Genomic DNA, 18501 nt, shown 5'->3' with positions numbered 1-18501 from the left:
ACACAGTGTCCACGTCCAACCCCACTTCCCAGGAAATTGCTGAGGCCTCAGATAATTGTTTTATGATGGTGATTATAATGGAGATCACAAATATATATTTGTCCCTAAAGTGTGTCTGGCACTGCACTAGGCATTTTTCCACAGATGGCCTCATTTTTAGAGTTCTCAACAGCAACCTTGCAAATGCTGCATTTCATAGATTCTAAGACTCGTTGTTTCCACATGTTAACATCTTTAAGATCAGGTTGGATCTTACAATCTATGTGATGAGAGCCTTATATTGTGATTTAATTGTCAAGGTTATTTTTTGTTTCTCTTTTGCTAAGTGTACCTAAAACAATGGTGAATCTTACAGTGTGTGGTGTGTTAGATTTGATGAAATACAGTAGATGTGACTTTCTGTGCTCTCCAGATGAGAAAACAGATACTCTGAGCGGCCAAACAAGCTGTCTGACATCATATGCTGGTAAATGCCTGGTGTGACATACATACTCCAAAACTTGTTCTTTTTCTCTCCTGGAAACCCAAGTGCTAGAAAGTACCTGATCTGCACTGGGGAGGTTGAGCCCCAGAATGTGAGAGCTGAAAAGCTCCCAGGAGTCAAGCTTGTGCTTGGCACCAGGACAGATGTGGCCCTGGACTCAAGCTGTGGCTTTCCTCTCCTCTCGGTTCACTGTACCACACTGTCTCTGTCCCAAGACCTTGCTTCTGCTTTTTCTCTTTCCTCTGTTCCTCCTCCTGCCTTTTTTTTTTTTTTGACACCCTTTGGTATTTTGGATGTTTCTTGTTATTTTTTGCTTTTATCTTACCAGCTGCTGATTTCACCAAAGAGACAAAGAGACACCAACAGGATGGAAATATCAGGCTCCCATTATTCTTTTTCTTTTGCTCCTTTCCAGTTGTGTGACAGCTGGTTGGCTACCTCTGGAAATGTATTATGGCCTCTGAGATTTGGTGAATTGAAGTATGAGCAGACACACACATCTATTGCCTTCAGGCCAGGAGAAATAATATTATCTCCCTTGTGGGAACAGTTTATTCTCAGAGTGCTTTGATTTAAGCTTACAAGGAGAAATGCCCAGTTATGGAGCAATTTCCCAGAATATTCTGTTTTAGCTGCCTGGCAGTCCTTTGTGCTACATGATAATGGCCCACATCTGGAGAAGCCTGGTGGGGGTCTCCCTGGATTCCTTGGCTGTCTGGTTTCAATCAAAGTGTCTTATCATTCTCTCACAGGTGCTTGGAAATGTAATGAACTTGTGGAGAGCACAATGAATATGCAGCGCTGAAAGGGATCTTTTGATCCAAGCCCTTTATTCTGTAGATGAGGAAAGGGAGCCCTAGAGAGGTGAAGTGGCTTGCCAAAGTGACCCAGCAGATTATGGCCAGGATTATAATCTAGGTCACTGATTTAAAGTTATCCAAGGGTTTTCCTTGAAAAGAGCTATAGAGAACGTACATTAATGTTTGGCGTGACTCTTTCTCATGAGTCCTCCTTGAGCTTGAGCAAGCCACTTGTTTGCACTATGTATCAGCTTTCTAACTCATCTCCTTGCTTCCAGCTCTCCCCACACTAATAAACACCTTTATTAGTGTGAGATTCATCTTTTTTGGTTGAGCTTCTAATCACTGCTTCTCCCTCTTCGAAATACTTGGAGGCTCCCACCCAAGGAATAAAGCCCAACTTTCTTGGCATTGAAGCTGCACTTTGTCGGCACCACTTCACACAACACTTCCTTAGTGTCCTCACTCAGCCTAACCTGCTTGCCGTTTTCTTTTCAAGCCTTGAAGCCTTTGTTCATGCTGTTCCATCTACTGAAACATACTTCTCCATAGTTCCATCACTCCCTTAAGCCCTGGCTTTTTGTCAGGGAGGTCCACTGGGGCAGATCCTGGGAGGAGGGGACATGATGGACTCTGCCAATTTGCTGTTGGCAGACTTCTTCTCTGCCCATTGAGTTATGCAGGCAAGTAGTCACCATGAGGCAGCCCACTGCAGGGCATTCAAGGGAAAGATAGACAATTTGGGGACAGTCTGGCAGCAGATGGTAGGTAGGCAGTGGGCATGAAGACAAGCCATTTGACAGCGGGTTTCAGAACTCCAACTTCTGGGGTGGTGCACTGTGGTGCCAGGTTTTAGGGAAACAGAAGCAAATCACATAAATGTGGCCTTACCTGCAAGAAGCTTGCAGCTTAGTGGGTAGGACAGATGTTAGAATAGATATTTCATCAAATACTCAAAATCTTACAGTTTTCATTTTACAAAAAAGAAAACTGAGTCTCAGAAAGGCTGAAAAATTTCCCAAGGCTGCCTAGCTCATTAGTTTTAGAGACAATTCCAAAGCCTATGCTCCCTTTAGTCATAATTTCATTTCTGGGGAAACAAGGGGTCAGGATTGAGTAGTGAGGCAATGATTTGGGCCTGGAATAAATACTGTTATTGTTCATAATAGGGACTATTCATTATGCAAGAACAAGCTTTACATATGCTAATTTTAAATTTCACAATAACTCTGCAGTGAGAATTAGCCTTTCCATTTTACAGATGCAGAAGGCAAAGATTAGCAAAGACAAATAATTTATCTAAAATCACCTACCTACAGTGGAGAAAGGTGTTCGACTTAGATCTATCTGACCATCAAATCTATGTTCTTTCCAGTGGACTAGCCTGCCTCTCCACCACGAGTTGCCTAAAAACTATTGAGAGCCTCTTTTTTTTTTCCTTCTTCAAGGGAAGGAGGGAGGAGGAGAGAAAGTGTATGTTGACAAAAAAACAAAGAGATTAAAAATAGTTTAAATGTAAAAATGTCATGTTCACCTAACTGAGATTTAGAAAGCCCACCACAAATCTTGGTGGGAAATTCTGCCTCCCATAATGAGAACTGTCACTTTAAGGCCTGTAGTTTTACTGGATTTGCACAAGGGGAGCTTTGAACCACAATCTTCATTTATTTATTGTCTTCATTTATTATTCAAGTTTTCTCTTTCCTTTATGGGCATCCCTGTTGGTGGAAAATTCTTAGAGTCATGCTTAAGATTAATCAAATGAACAGAGATGCCCTTTACACCTCGCTTCTAGAGGCTAGTATGCAGAGCATCAGAGAGACCCAACATGTTCCAGGTCTGTTCCTTATTGTTGGCCATACTCAGGGCACTACCTTGACATTGGCACTGCACACTGATGACAGGGAGGAGTATCTTGTTCAGCTGGGGCCCATCTCCTGCATTTATCTTGGCTTTTCCTTGACAAAAGTTGATTAGATTCTGTTCTGTGGCTATTTCAACTTTGAATGGAGATGTAATCTCTTGGATTTTTTTTAACCTAATAATTCAATTCTCCTCCCCCATCCCCCCATCCAGAAAATCATCCTTCCAGAAGGCTGAGAACAATTAAAATTTTTTATTGTTTTGTGCTTGGTCTAATGAGAATCTTCTATGGATGTATTAGTCCATTCTCATGCTGCTATAAGGACATACCTGAGACTGGGTAATTTATAAAGGAAGGAAGTTTAATTGACTCGCAGTTCCACAGGGCTTGAGAGGCCTCAGGAAACTTACAATCATGGCAGAAGGGGAAGCAAACACGTTCTTCTTCACACGGTGGCAGGAAGGAGAAGAATGAGAGCTAGCAAAGGAGGAAGCCCTTCATAATCCCACCAGATCTTGTGAAAACTTACTATCACAAGACTAGCATGGGGGAAACTGCCCCCATGATTCAATTACCTCCCACCAGTTACCTCGCATCATGCATGAGGATTATGGGAACTGCAATTCAAGATAAGATTTGGGTGAGGACATAGCCAAACCATATCATTTCACCCCAGCCTCCCCTAAACCTCATGTCCTCACATTTCAAAACACAATCATGCCCTTCCAACAGTTCCTCAAGGTCTTAGCTCGTTCTAGCATTAACCCAAAAGCCCAAGTCCAAAGTCTCATCTGAGACAAGGCAAGTCCCTTTGGCCTATGAGCCTGTACAATCAAAAGCAAGTTAGTTACTTCCTAGATACAATGGAGGTACAGGCATTTGGTAAATGCACCTGTTCCAAGTGGAAGAAATTGGCCAAAATGATACGGCTACATGCACCATGCAAGTCCAACATCCAGTGAGGCAGTCATATCTTAAAGCTCTGAAGTGACCTCCTTTGACTCCATGTCTCACATCCATGTCACGCTGATGCAAGAGCTGGGCTCCTATGGCCTTGGGCAGCTCTATTTTTGTGGGTTTGCAGGGTATAACCCCAATTCTGGGCTGCTTTCATGGGCTGGCATTGAGTGTCTGCAGCTTTTCCAGGTGCACAGTACAAGCTGTTGGAGGATCTACCATTCCGGGGTCTGGAGGACAGGGTCCCTTGTCTCACAGCTCCACTAGGCAGTGCCTCAGTGGGGACTGTGTGGGGGGGCTTTGACCCCACATTTCCCTTTTGCACTGCCCTAGCAGAGGTCTCCATGAGGGCTCCACCCCTGCAGCAGACTTCTGCCTAGACAACCAGGTGTTTCCATATATCCTCTGAAATCTAGGTGGAGTTCCCAAATATCAATTCTTGACTTTTCTGCATCTGCAGGACCAACATCGTGTGGAAGCTGCCAAGGCTGGGGGCTTACACCCTCTGAAGCAACAGTCTGAGCTGTACCTTGGCCTCTTTTAGCCAAGGCTGGAGTGGCTGAGATGCAGGGCACCAAATCCCAAGGCTGCACACAGGAGGGGGGGCCCTGGACCCAGCACATGAAAAATTTTTTCCTCCTAAGCCTCTGGGCCTGTGATGGGAGGGGTGGCCATGAAGTTCTCTGACATGCCTTGGAGACATTTTCCCCATTGTCTTGGTGATTAACATTTGGCTCCTCATTACTTTTACAAATTTCTGCAGTAGCTTCCATTTCTCCCCGGAAAATTGTTTTTTCTTTTCTATCACATCACCAGGCTGCAAACTTTCCATTTATGCTCTACTTCCTCTTGAACTCTTTGCCACTTAGAAATTTATTCTGCCAGATATCCTAAATGACCTCTTTCAAGTCTTTTTGCATAGCAAGAGTGACCTTTACTCCAGTTCCCAACAAGTTCCTCACCTCCATCTGAGACCACCTCCACCTCAACTTCATTGTCTATATCACTATCGATGTTTTGGTCAAAGCCACTCAACGAGTCTCTAAGAAGTTCCAAACTTTCCCACATCTTCCTATCTTCTGAGCCCACAAAATCTCTAGAAAGTTCCAAACTTTTCTACATTTTTCTATCTTTGTCTGAGCCCTCCAAAAGGTTCCAACCTCTGCCTGTTACCCAGTTCCAAAGTTGCTTCCACATTTTTGGGTATCTTTATAGCAGCACCCCGCTCTCTGCAGTACCAATTTACTGTATTAGTCCATTCTCACGCTGCTATAAGGACATACCCAAGACTGGGTAATTTATAAAGGAAGGAGGTTTAATTAACTCACAGTTCCACAGGGCTGGGGAGGCCTCAGGAAAATTACTATCATGGCAGAAGGGGAAGCAAACATGTCCTTCTTCTCATGGTGGCAGAATGAGAGCAGAATGAGAAGAAGAATGAGAGCCAAGCAAAGAGGGAAGCACCTTATAAGATCATCAGATTTTATGCGAACTTACTCACTATCGTAAGAACCACATAAGGTAAACTGCCCCCATGATTCAATTGCCTCCTACCAGGTCGCTCTCACCACACATGGAAATTGTGGGAACTACAATTCAAGATAAGATTTGGGTGGGGACATAGCCAAATCGTATCAATGGGAGTGCAACATTTCTGAACCCACAATGCTCAGAACTGCTTTGCACCCCTTCAGGTAATGATCAATTGTCTAGGGGCCAGGAAAAAAAGCACTGGGTACTAGGTATTTTTAGTATAATTTTCTATGTCCTTGTTGTAACTATTTTATAGAGGAGGAAATTAAGGCTCAGGGAGTTGCTCAGTGTCACACAGTTAGCAAATAGCAGAGCTGGGATCCAAACCCACGTCTTTTTAATTCCAAAGCCCATGCTGGAATAGCTATAGCATACCCTCTGATTTTCTAAGAGACATTATGCAGTGGCCAATATGCAGGTCCCAGTCAATGGGACCTTGAGTAAGTCAGTGTGCTATCTTGAGACCCTCTGTTTTTTTTTTCCTTTATTTTGCAGGCAAGAAAAGAAACCCAAACTTCCTACAGTTCTAAACATTTCATGGCTTGAGCATTGTTTGTAAAGCCCCTCATTCTCATGACCCAGAACCAAAGCAAAAGAGGTTCATGTTCAAATCTTGCCTCATATGTAAATCTTTTCTTTATCTACTTAGTTTTTGCTTTAAGAAGAAATCCGACTTTTTAAAGTGGAAGCCTGACTCTACTGAGGAATTTTTATCATTCCTGAAACTTTTCAAAATGTATTTACTTTTGAAGAAAGGAATGACTTAGTTTTCCCTTTACCACACGTGTCCTCATTGTCAAAATAAAATGAATTCTTCTGTGACTATTCCACCAAGCCTTTCCAATCTTCTCACCTAGTGCCCAGGACTTTCTGTATTTATTCAGTACAGTTCCTGATGGCCTGCTCTGTGCCTGTAGGGGGTGTGTGTGTGTGTGTGTGTGTGTGTGCATGCACGTGCTTCCCTAAGATGGCTAAGGGAATACCCTAGCAAGAGAGACAGACACATCTAAAACTGAGGACACAAAGTGCTAAATGCTATAACAGGGGTGAAGTTTTACTTCTTGCTACTTTGGGTCCAAGAAGGGGGGACCTTATGGGAGTCAGCACGTGTGAATCAGATAAGAAGGTGGTGTTCATATGTCACTGGACCACTGACCAGGGGTTCAGGGATAAGATCTGGCCCTAGGGAGGATAGCATTGAAAGTAGGAAGGACCCTGGGTCAGGTCACCAGGGCCCTAACCCTGGGTTGGGGATTAGGGGTGAACTCTGACCTGGTTCAGGACTGGGATGCTGGGCAGGGCCACAGATCTTAACTCAGGAACAGTGACCCAGGCAGAGCCAACACAGGCCAACCACAGGAGTAGGATCTCAACTTAGAAGCTTAATGGATAGTTAAGCTTAAACTGCAAGGGTTTCTTTAGCTCTAAAGAAGGAGGCCTGGGCTGGAGGCAAAGAAAGGAGTGGAGCAGCAGACTGGTGTTTAGGTCTTGCAGACCAAGTACCCAATCTTTCTATCAGTTTGCACAGATGTGGGACAAGCACAAAAGATGGAGGATGGGGCCTGAAATCTGTCAGTGGTCAAATGTAAAACTTGGAATCAGATTATTTTATTTTTTATTTTTAGAGACAAAGTCTTGTGCTGTTGCCCAAGCTAGAGTGCAGTGGTGCTATCATAGTTCACTGCGGCCTCAAACTCCTGGTTTCAAGTGATCTTCCCACCTCAGCCTTCTGAGTAGCTGGGACTACAGTCTGACCCCACTGTGCCTCACTTAAAAAACAAGACAAAACAAAACAAAACTGTAGAGATGGGCTCTTGCCATGTTGCTCAAGCTCTTCTCAAACTCTTGACCTCAGTCAAGCTTCCTGCATCAGCCTCTGTGCCTGTAGGGTGTGTGTGGGGTTACAGGAGTGAGCCACCACACCCGACCAAGATGTTTTATTACAATATCAACTACCTACTTGGCATTTTATGTCTAAGAAACATTCAAACTCATCATGGCCAAAGCAAAACTTTTGATTTACGACTGCTTTGCCCCACAACTTGTCTCTTGGTCCTCCCCATTTAATAATAGGTCACTGTAATTCACCCATGTGCTCAGGCCAGACACCTAGGAGTCACCTTGGATTTCTTGACATTGCTTATTCCTGCATTGGGTAGGTTCCCCCCTCTGTCTCTCCTGTCACCAACTTAAGTGTCAGTGGCTGAACAGGTAGGGCACTTTGTGGGCAGCACATAAGCCAACTCCTGATCATTAAGTGAGGATAGTTTGGTAAAATCACTTTCTGTAGGTTTAAGCCATCGTGATCTACTGGGCCCCTGAAATAGTCACATAGCTGATGGCCCCATTTCTGTTCTCACTCTGCTGTGATCAAGCCTCTGTGTGGCAGTCAAAGTGACCCTTGAAAACATAAGCCAACCATGTCATTCTCCTGTTCAAGACCCTCCCAGAGGCTCCTCATCACTCTCAGAATAAGTTCCAGTCCATGTTATGGCTCCCTAGGACCTGCCCCTGAGGTCATTTGCTATCCCTCTTCCCCACTTTACCCTGGTCTGCCTGGCTTGCTTTCTGTTGTTTGACTGTATCAACCTCATTTCTGCCTCACGGCCTTTTTACTTGCTGTTTTCTATAGCACGTATACCCTTGTATCTGCTTATTTATGGCTGCCTTCTTTTAAGTCATGTCTCATTTCAAATGAGAGGTCATCTCCTCAGAGAGACCTCTGATTACACTCTGTGATGTAGCAACCCTGCCTTCCCACAACCCCCTCTAATTTCCAAGTTCTATTTTTTCCACATTTTACTTGTCTTTACTTGATGTTTGTTTGCTTGTTTATTGTTTATCCTTCCCCCCGACACCAATAAAATGTAAGCTTCCCGAGAGCAGGGACTTGTTTAGTCTTCTATTTCCAGCACGTGCAACAGCATGTGGCACCTAGTAGAGAGTCAATAAATGCCTTGAAACGATGCTTTAAAACTTCTTACCTCCATGCTCCACGGCACGGTCTTCATTCCAGAGAGTCCATAAGATGACAACTCCTTGGAGGTGATGAGGGTTGGTAACAGAAGTGTATGGTAACAGAGTAGTGTAGATCAAACACATTGGGTGTAATCACATCATGCTGTCATCTATAAAAAAATCCAGAATATATATTGAGCAGCAAAGAATGAAGGATTTTACTGCCTCCTAGTACATAATACATCCCAATGATTTAACATGTAAGAGAACTTTGTAGATAAACCTTAGGCCAGGAAAGGAGTGGCCTGAGGGTAATAATTTTCTCTTGCAATCCAAGTGAAGAAGAGTGTTTATGACTTAAGTTTTAGGGTTTCTCACTTGTATAGGTGTCTTCCAAGGCTCTGAGAAGGGCTCCAGCAATGCCTTTGCACAGTCATATAAATATGTGTGTACAATGTTCAAAAGTAAGGCATTACTTAAGTTAGCTCAGGCCATTGCCTCTCTATTCCAACTTCTAATATGTCACACTTCCCTTGTATTTGCTGGCATTGGAAGGCTGTGGGCATTGCTGGAATTTGGTGAGGCAAAGTTGAGTTGGGGATGCATTTGGTTTGAGTTTCATGAGATTTATTGATGTGAATCACTGTCTCCTCTGTTCATAGTTAAGTTGTGATGGACATCCTGTGGTAGAAAGGTCTTCCAAAACCATTTCTACCACCGACTGTGCTCTGGCAAAGCCAGAGGTGGGATCCCAATATGAACATGTCTGCTATTCTATGGCAGCAGGAATACATGAATACAGGCGGACCTCCACAGGAACAAGTCATATCCATGTCAGGTGGCACCAAACCTAAATCTGCTTCTGCCTCAGCAGACAGGACATGGTAACTGTGGCTTCTGCGGCACTTGGGATGGAAAAACATGGGATGCAAACCTATTCTAGCAATGCCTAGAGATGCAGGGGATAGAAATTTCTTCTGTAAGAATGTACTAGATAAAATGTATATTTGTTGAAACATTTAGCTACTCCTTGACCAACAAGGCAAGAGCTCCACTATATGGCATCACCCATGTAGATCGTGAACAACAAAGCATAATTTGACCTGACCACCTCAAAACATTGTTTTTGTTTCCTATTATATTAGGTTGTCCCCACAAAATTCATGTCCACCTGAAACTCAGAATTTGGAAATAGGGTCTTTGCAGATGTTGTTGCTTAGGTTAGGATGAGGTCATACTCGATTAGGATGGGCCCTAAATATGGTGTGCTTATAGGAAAACTAGGTGAAGACACAGAAGAGAAGGCCACGTGAAGAGGGAGGCAGAGATTGGAGGCATACTGTCACAAGCCAAGATGCGTCTGGGGCCATCAGGAGCCAGGAGAGACAAGGAAGAATTTTCCCCTAGAGCCTTGGGAGGGAGTACAGTGCTGACAGTACCCTGATTTAGCATGTCTAGCCTCTAGAACTGTGAGAGAATATATTTCTGTTGCTTTAAGCCACATAAGTTTATGGTGATTTGTTATGGCCGACCTAGGAAGCTAGTATACCTGGTAGCTGGTAGACTTTGGGTGAGACTGGGACAGGTACTGCTAATGGTCAGAGTTTTGAGAGGCAAGCAGAGAAACCCCCGTCTCCATTGCTTCATGAGTTTGTTGCAACACAAACATTCATGGTGCTTTTATTATAAACAAATTGCTGTGCAGGCCACAGGGGATGGAGAAAGCAGTTAGACACTGTCCTGGTCTCGTGGAGCTTATGCTCAGGCAGAGAGATGGCAGGATAAAAAGATGGCTGCTTCGAAAGGGAGAAAAAGCAGAGCAGTGACCCAGCCTACATTTCCCACAGAGACTGCTGTAGTGGGGCGGGTAAGGAGGCATGAGTGGTTTGAGACTGAGCTGGCAACAAACTGGAGAAAGGCCTGAGTGCAGGGGGTAGGGGAGAGAGGGAGGGAGGAGATGGAGTTAACCTACTTTCCATGAGGATGAAATTGGGAAGAGAGTGGAAAGTGTTTCAGGGTCATTTTTCCAAAGGATTTCTGGATGGGGTGCTGTTCAGTGTCTGGTGTTGTGCTTTTGACAAAACCAACAGTGAAACTCTCCATTATTACCTAAAGCTTTCAGAGTGAGATCAATGTTCCTCTGACGTGGCATCTTATAGATACATGGTCCTGAGACCTTCTGGCTTTACACAGGTTACTCACGGACGCAGATATTCATTGTAGAAGGTGGGATGTGAGCTGGGCAGGAGGCCAGCTGCAAACAAAGCAGCAATTGAGGCCAGAAAAGGTGAAGGCACGTTCTGTTTGGGAGCTACTCTTTGTTTCCCTAATATTCTCCACAACCTAATGTAGCTACAATCAAAAGGCAATTTATTGCAAAGTAAGTGATACGGTTTTGCTGTGTCCCCACCCAAATCTCATCTTGAATTGTAGCTCCCATAATTCCCACGTGTTGTGGGAGGAATCTGCTGGGAGATAATTGAATTATGGGGGCAGTTACCCTCATACTGTTCTCGTGGTAGTGAATAAGTCTTACAACAGCTGATGGTTTTATAAGGGGAAACCCCTTTTGCTTGGCTCTCATTTCCTACTGCCTGCTGCTATGTAAGATGTGCCTTTCACCTTCCACCATGATTGTGAGGCCTTCCCAGCCACGTGGAACTATGAATCTATTAAACCTTTTTTTCTTTATGAATTACCCAGTCTTGAGTATTTATCAGCAGTGTAAGAATGGACTAATACAGTAAGCAGTTTTTTTTCTAGGGTGATTGTAACAACTGATGCTAACATTTGTTCCCAACGTCACTTCCCTGGCAAAGCAGGAAACAGCTAGAGCCCACTGGCTTTAGAACCTGCTCTTAGAATTTTTTGAGTCTCATCAAAGCTTCACGGAAATCCTAGCTAAGTTTCTCTTTCCATTCAGGTGTAACCTCTGAATGCCCCCTGCAAACTCTTCCTTTTCCTTAATTATCCTTTTGAACTTCAGAGTGCATTTGCCAGGGGTTCTGAATAGATCCTTAGTTGCAAATGTAGTGTGTTATTTCTAAGACTTGTATTTTATAAAGTACATCATAAAACTCTATCTCAGGGCCCAGGTGGTTAAGAGAATATTTCAAATGTTCTACTTATTTTCAGAAGCAAGGGGGGCTAATCCTAAAAAAAAATTCTTTTACATATTGGCCAAGTCCCTGATGTACAGTTGGACCACATCATAAAAGGCTCTTAAATGGTTATGGCCAGTGTCAGTGGATTGAATAATCTCCCTATGCAGATGATGAGTCTTTGGGATTGGGGCTGTTCCCAAACCCAGATAACTTTAGAATGCAAACTTGGGCACCTGGGGAATTGGCTGCAGCCACCTGCTTTTTTGGAAACTAAAAAGGAAAAGGCATCTGTCAATTGTGTTCCCTTGATACTAGCCCTAACTGATTCTAAAAACAACATTCAATTGAAAATAAGCTCCCAAATGATGTCAGAGTTGGGAAGAAATTGCATCCCAAGTATCACTTATGGCCAACAGTCAATTTTTAATTTTTCCTTTGTGTCTCTCTTTTGTCTTTCCCAGGAAGCATATTCTCTTCTAGCCATGGCTCAAAGTCTACAAAACTTGCATCTTCTACCTTAGTGTGAACTTGCTGAACTCTAGTTGCTTTCACTGCCGGGAAGGGACTTTAGACCCATTTCTGCTTGATGGTTTTGTGAACCCGGATGGGTCACTTTCCTCTCTGTCTTGATTTTTCCCAAATGTAGAGTGAAGGTGGAAAAATCACAGATTCTCCACATTCTGTTGGGGAGAAGGTTTTGCTTTCTTCCAGAGAACCAGTGATTCTGATCATCTACAATGTTTTACCTCTTACTCTAGGTGTCACTGACAATTTTAGCAGTGTAGCATCGTTCCAAATTATCCTTTATCTACTATATCGGCCAAACTAGATATGATGGGTAATTTCATGTGTCGCCTTGACTGGGCTAAGGGATGCCCAAATATCTGGTGTAAACATTATTTCTGGGTGTATCTGTGAAGGTGTTCCTGGAAGAGATTAGCATCTGAATAGGTAGACTGAGTAAAGAAGATCCACCCCCACCAGTGAGGGTAGGTGTCATCTAATCTGTAGATGGCCAAAGTAGAACAAAAAGGCAGAGGAAGGGTGAATTTTCTCTCTTTGCTTGGGCTGGTGCATCCATCTTCTCCTGCCCACAGATATCAGTAGTCCTGGTTCTTGTGCCTTTGGCTTCAGACTGGGAATTACTTTATCAGCTGTCCTTGTTTTCAGGACTTTGGACTTAGACTGAATGACACCACTAGCATTCCTGGTTTTTCAGCTTTCAGACAGCATATCATAGAACTTCTTGGCTTCCATAATTGTGTGATGCAATTTCAATAATAAATCTCCTCCTATGTGTCCAAATATATCCTATTGGTTCTGTTTCTTGGGAGAGTGCTGACTCATATACTAGATAATTAAAGGGCCTCTGTGGGGTTACTGCACCAAATAGCTCCAACAGAGTCAATCACATTATATTCCATATATAAATGGCACCCTGGAGTTGTGCAATCTGGCAGGTAGGGAGGATGTGGTGAGAATCACTATTTCTGCATTTTGCCATTCTTTGATGGAGATAGTATTCTCGGTAATTTCTGCCTCCAGGGATGTGAAAGTGCTTTTCATATACATTTTGCTGGGGAAGGGGGACTGCAGGGGTCTTCCTTGGCCTTTCCTGCTTGGCTCTTTCTTCACAGATTAGGAAGCCGGTGTGTGGAAGCCAATGTGAGTGCCTGATAATATGTTTCCAGCACTATATTCAGAAATTCCAGGATGGATTTGATGTTTCCACTGAGCTTACAATGAAAGTTGAATTAAAATTTCATTTATTACTTGATCTCTATAAACCCTTACTCTGCCTGCTGGACTGCAGTAGGTTCTGGGTCCTAGGATTTAGTGTTTAGTTAAGGCCAGTGCCTAGAAATTCTTCAGAGATCTTTTTATCCTGTTAAAAAGGCACTAATATTCCATACTATGGAGAATTACCCACAAATAGGAAAAGGAGTTGAATATTGAGCAGGAGAAAAACAAAACCAAAATTAGGACCACTATGACATTTTTCTTTCATTCAGCAATCATTTATTGAGTACTCACTATGTTATATTCTAGGCTGTAGTTTTCAACTACAGGTATCCTTGTATTGCTTACAGGTACATTAAAGCATTCTGCAAATAATGAAATGTTTCCTGCCAAACCATGAAAGTTAAATAGCCTGAGTAGTGTCCCATTACTTATATCATGCCAAGTGACAGGAGCACTTTGGTTTTAGGATGATTAACCTGCTAGCTTATTTTGAATGTAATCAGAGACCACACAACTGAAAGCAGGAGGCTTTAGTGGATGCCTAGGTGTGAAGTATCTAACACAACTCTCTGTCATAGGTACAGTCAACTAATGCGAAAGTTCCGCTAAGGATCAACAGACAGCTGAAAAGAAGTTCTTTGGCACTGCCTGCCTGGCCTCTGTCCCCAAGGATATTGCTATCAGACAATGATAGCCTGATGCTTTAGGGACTTAAAACTAGAAGGAAACCTGCTATTTACATTATTTAGTAATTAGGCATAGTTAAAGAACATAGGCTTAGACTTTTAGATTGGCATTTGTCTCCTGGCTTTGTCTCCTGGCTTTGGTGAACCTTGGTGAGTTTCTTTACCTCTCTGAGCTTTAGGAGGTTTACATCTATAAAACAGGGACAATATAGCTACCCCATAGTGCTTCTTAAGAATTAATGAAATTAATGTTCCACTGTCCTGGGTACAGTACGAGGCTCTAAGTAGGCCTTCAGTAAATAGTGTTTTGAAGTGGATAATAGTGTGATATGTTTATCATAATAATTATAATTAGGTAGGTTGTTGTAAGGAGTAAAAGAGATGAGGTATGTAAATCACTCTGTATGGTATTTGATATTCAGTAGGCGCTTAATAAATGCTAGTTTACATCTGTCCTCCCCCTCACTGAGCTGTTTGTCTTTTCTGTGGGGTCTATGTGGTTGCCAATGATAGGCAAGGCTTATATACCCCATCTCTAGCTCATGGTACAACAGCAAAGTGTGAGGTCTTAGCTACTTGATTCTCAGCTGCCCAGGACAACTGTCTTAGTCAGTTTGGACTGCTTTAATTAATTACTATAGGCTGGCTAGCTTAAGCAACAAACATTTATTTCTTACAGTTCTGGAGGCTGAGAAGTCCAGGATCAAGGTGGCAGCAGGTCCAATGTCTGGTGAGGGCCCACTCCCTGGTTTAGAGACGGCTGTCTTCTCACTGTGTCCTCATGTGGTGGAAGGCATAAGCTAGCTCTCAAGTCTTTTCTCAGAAGGGCACTAATAACATTCATGAGGGCTCCACCCTTATGAGCTAATCACCTCTCAAAAGCCCCATCTCCAAATACCATCCCACTGAGGATGAGATTTCAACATAGGAAATTAGGGAGACACAGTCAAGCTATAGCAATGACTTTCCCTGAGGCAGTTTAGAAAGCCCCTTTGCGCCGTGGATGGACTGGCCAGCAGCACTTCTCTTATCCTTCAGCGACTTGCATGTTAGCAGCTGCAGTTTCTCATGGACGCAGGCCCTGTGTGATCTCAGCTGGACACGTCACCCAGACCATTTCCCTGGCCCATCTTGGGACTGTTGAGACAGTCAAGCTGCACTCTGTCGCAGATTCTTTGCCAAAGCTTGGAAGCAGCTGCCTATAACTCAGATTATCGTTGGGCTTTGAGAATAAAGTATGTTTTCTATACAAACACAAGAACTGGTTTTAAGTACTTCTTTTGTCCTTTGTGTGTGGCTTTATATTTTTAAAAGTTCCATCCCATCGATTATCATCTTTGTAAATAGATTTATGATCTAAGGTTGCGAAATCAATACCCAGATTTGAATACACGGTTCTGAGTTAACATACCTGGTCCCCTAAAAAAACTTTCAAATTTGCTCACCAGATTTAGACTGAGAAGTTAATTAAAATCAATTGGGGACACTGATAACACAGGCTTTTAATGTTTTGTTTTTAGAAGCAACCGGGGGGTTAGTACAAGAAGAAGTGATCAGAGCACTACACAGGTCAGCCTTCAAAGGAAAAGTGTTGCTATGTTTAGTCTTTCATTTGACAATTATCTATTCAGTAACTCTAATGTGCCAGACACTCTTCTAGGTGCTAAAGATAAGATAGGGACACCAACAAATAGAATTTCTTACCTTCATGAAACTTACCTCCTAGTGGGGGAGACAGAAATATAACAAATCAAATAAATGAAATATATAATGTGTTAGGTAATAGTAAGCATTAAGGGACAGAATTAATCAGAAAGGGGAGTATACATCATTGGGGTTGGCACTGTGAGTGCATTAAGGGTGGCCTTGGGGGTGGTAAGAAGGTTGAAATTACTGAGCACTGTATTGGACATTGGGGATATGTGGAGGAGGAATAAGGCAAAGTCACTGTCCCCATGGGAGTGTGGCAGGAGCTGTAAGCTTTCCACCAAAATGTGTTCTCTCCTCTGGTAATAAGATCATAGCTGGAACAGATGTGGCTTCCAAGCCAGGGTCTACATTTCCCAGCCCCATCTTGGAATTAAGTGTGGCCATGAGAATAAGTTCTCTCTAGTGGAGTAGAAGTGACATGGGTCCTACCAGGAAGGTGTTAAGATGGCATATGTGCCTCCTTCATGCTTGAATGTTGTCAAAATCAAAACTGAGTCACTAGTGTTATTAAAAATCCCTGACAAATAGAGCCAGAAAAGGCTATGGAGTTCTTATGCTTGTATGCTTAATAACAAAACTATCTCAGACTATACAGAAACTACAACTTTACACAAAGTCCATCACAGCCTTACGTAAAAAAAATGCTTCTGCAAGGACATCTGCCCAACAACTGTCTGTCCAGACTTGGACTGCCATCACCCTTGTTACTGATCCTTGTAGCCAAAGATAATGATGTGGAATCCTCCTCATTTTTCCTTTGGAAACCTTAGTCTTTTTTTGCCTCCATGAATATGCACATAGTTTACTATGGCGTGCATATTCCTGTTGCAATGCCATACTCCTGAATGAATAAATATCTTTTTAATAGGAGTACTTCTCTCTCTCTCTCTCTCATTATTTAGTTTGACAATGTGCTCTTCCTCCTGAGTCCTTGACTGACCACATGGAGGAGAGCTGCCCACTGACCTGGAATACCCACTCTAGACTGTTAAATAAGAGAGAAATAAACTTCTAATCTGTTAGTGGTATTGAACTTTTGGGGGTCTAGTTGCTATCACAGTTTAACCTTAACTAATTTATGGACCACTAATGTAACATATCTTAAAGACTAAATACCACTTATTTATTTTCATGGTTGATTGCTATATTTTAGTCACATGGAAAGAAAGAGCTATGGTAGCAGAGGAAAGGAATGTTTAATTCTGTCAGCAGTAGGTAGGTTAGGGTCAAGTTGGGAAAACCATGACATAAAAAGATGATATTTGAGCTGAGTCTTGAAGAATGAATGAGTATTCACTTTGGGGAAGAAAAGGGGAAAGGGCACTTCAAATCTAAGTCACAGCATGAATAAAAGCTTTCATGGAAGAATGAAAGTCCAGATTTTGTGTTACCTGTTTTTTTAAATTCCCTGTAATCAGAAAGAAAGGAAAGAAAATGCCATAGTCCTAACCTATTGTATCTCACTATTTGATTGCAAATTTTTGAATGCAGAAAATAAGATGTAGTAAAATAAAACACTGTATATGTTAGAAAGCGAAACATAGCTGTTGTATTGTTTCCAAAGATTTCAAAGATGACTTTCACAAGGTTGTGAAAGGTTCTATTCCAAATGTCTGAGTGCTCTTAGGTATGGGGGCTTTAGGTAGTAGGCTAAACTGCAAAGCTTCTTCTCTGAAACCTGAATGCAATCATGGTTTCCAAAAAATAGATACCTGCAATTGCAAAGATCCAATGAACATGGCTAATAGGATTACCTTTTCCAGTATAGCCACAAATGACTGTGACTTTTCTCTAGTTATCAGACAGTGCAAAATTCTATTAGTACATGAGTTAGAAATAGATTTCTAACATATTTAACCCCTTCTGCTGTTTCCTTTTTGTTTGAAACTACCATTCACTACACTCTATTATTGAACTTTGTGTCCAGCACCTTGCTAAGAGTTTCATATACCGTAAGCCAGATTATTGTGTATCCCTGTTCTACAGATGAGAAAACGAAGGCACAGAGGGTAAGTACTTGTTCAAGGTCATGTGATTACTGAATCCCATAGTAGGGGTTTGAGGAGGTCTGTTTGATCCCAAAACTCATTTTATTAACAAAGAAATTCCTTCTTTGCTTCCCTTTAACATTTATTTTTGATTGCCATGGTATATATTTTTCAGGCTTGTTCAGGTTTTGGAGATATCAGACTTTTATTTTTTGAATTATGTGTTTAATCCTCGTGTTTTCACAACATCCATCCGCAACAAGAATCCTTTCTCAATTCTGCCCTCTGGGTCCACGCTGACTTTTCATTGAGCCATGACTTGAATATAACAATGTGTCTCAAGTATTTCACAATACAGGGCAATTTCCTTTGGCCAAAAATTACCTTACCGGGACACAGGATACCCAGATTATGCAAGATTTCAAGGCATCCATATATCAGCATAAATCATCCTTAAATCTCTGGGTAAAACAAGGTCACCTCAGTCTTAATTCTTTTTCTAATTTTTGGGTTGACTGGTTAAGCTTTGATATTCATTGTCAGGAAATTAGTGGGTTTCTTGAGAGGAATACTTTATTAGTTTCTGTTAGGTATCAATGCTGGAGAAGCTATAAGGAGGGGCTAACAGAAACTCAAAGTGAGCCATGTGTCAGGTAACATGTTTATGCTCTTGT

The 18501-nt window shown here is 42.4% G+C and overlaps 1 pseudogene; it reads right to left on the bottom strand.

The window, feature by feature from the left end:
- Positions 1–8740, bottom strand: part of LOC129458268 (uncharacterized) — a 176792-nt pseudogene extending 168052 nt beyond the window's left edge.
- Between the last annotated feature and the right edge of the window lie 9761 nt (positions 8741–18501).

This window comes from Symphalangus syndactylus, chromosome 19, assembly GCF_028878055.3.
Source record: "Symphalangus syndactylus isolate Jambi chromosome 19, NHGRI_mSymSyn1-v2.1_pri, whole genome shotgun sequence".
In the NCBI taxonomy this organism is placed as follows: Eukaryota; Metazoa; Chordata; class Mammalia; order Primates; family Hylobatidae; genus Symphalangus; species Symphalangus syndactylus.
This window is presented reverse-complemented; position numbering and strand designations above follow the sequence as displayed.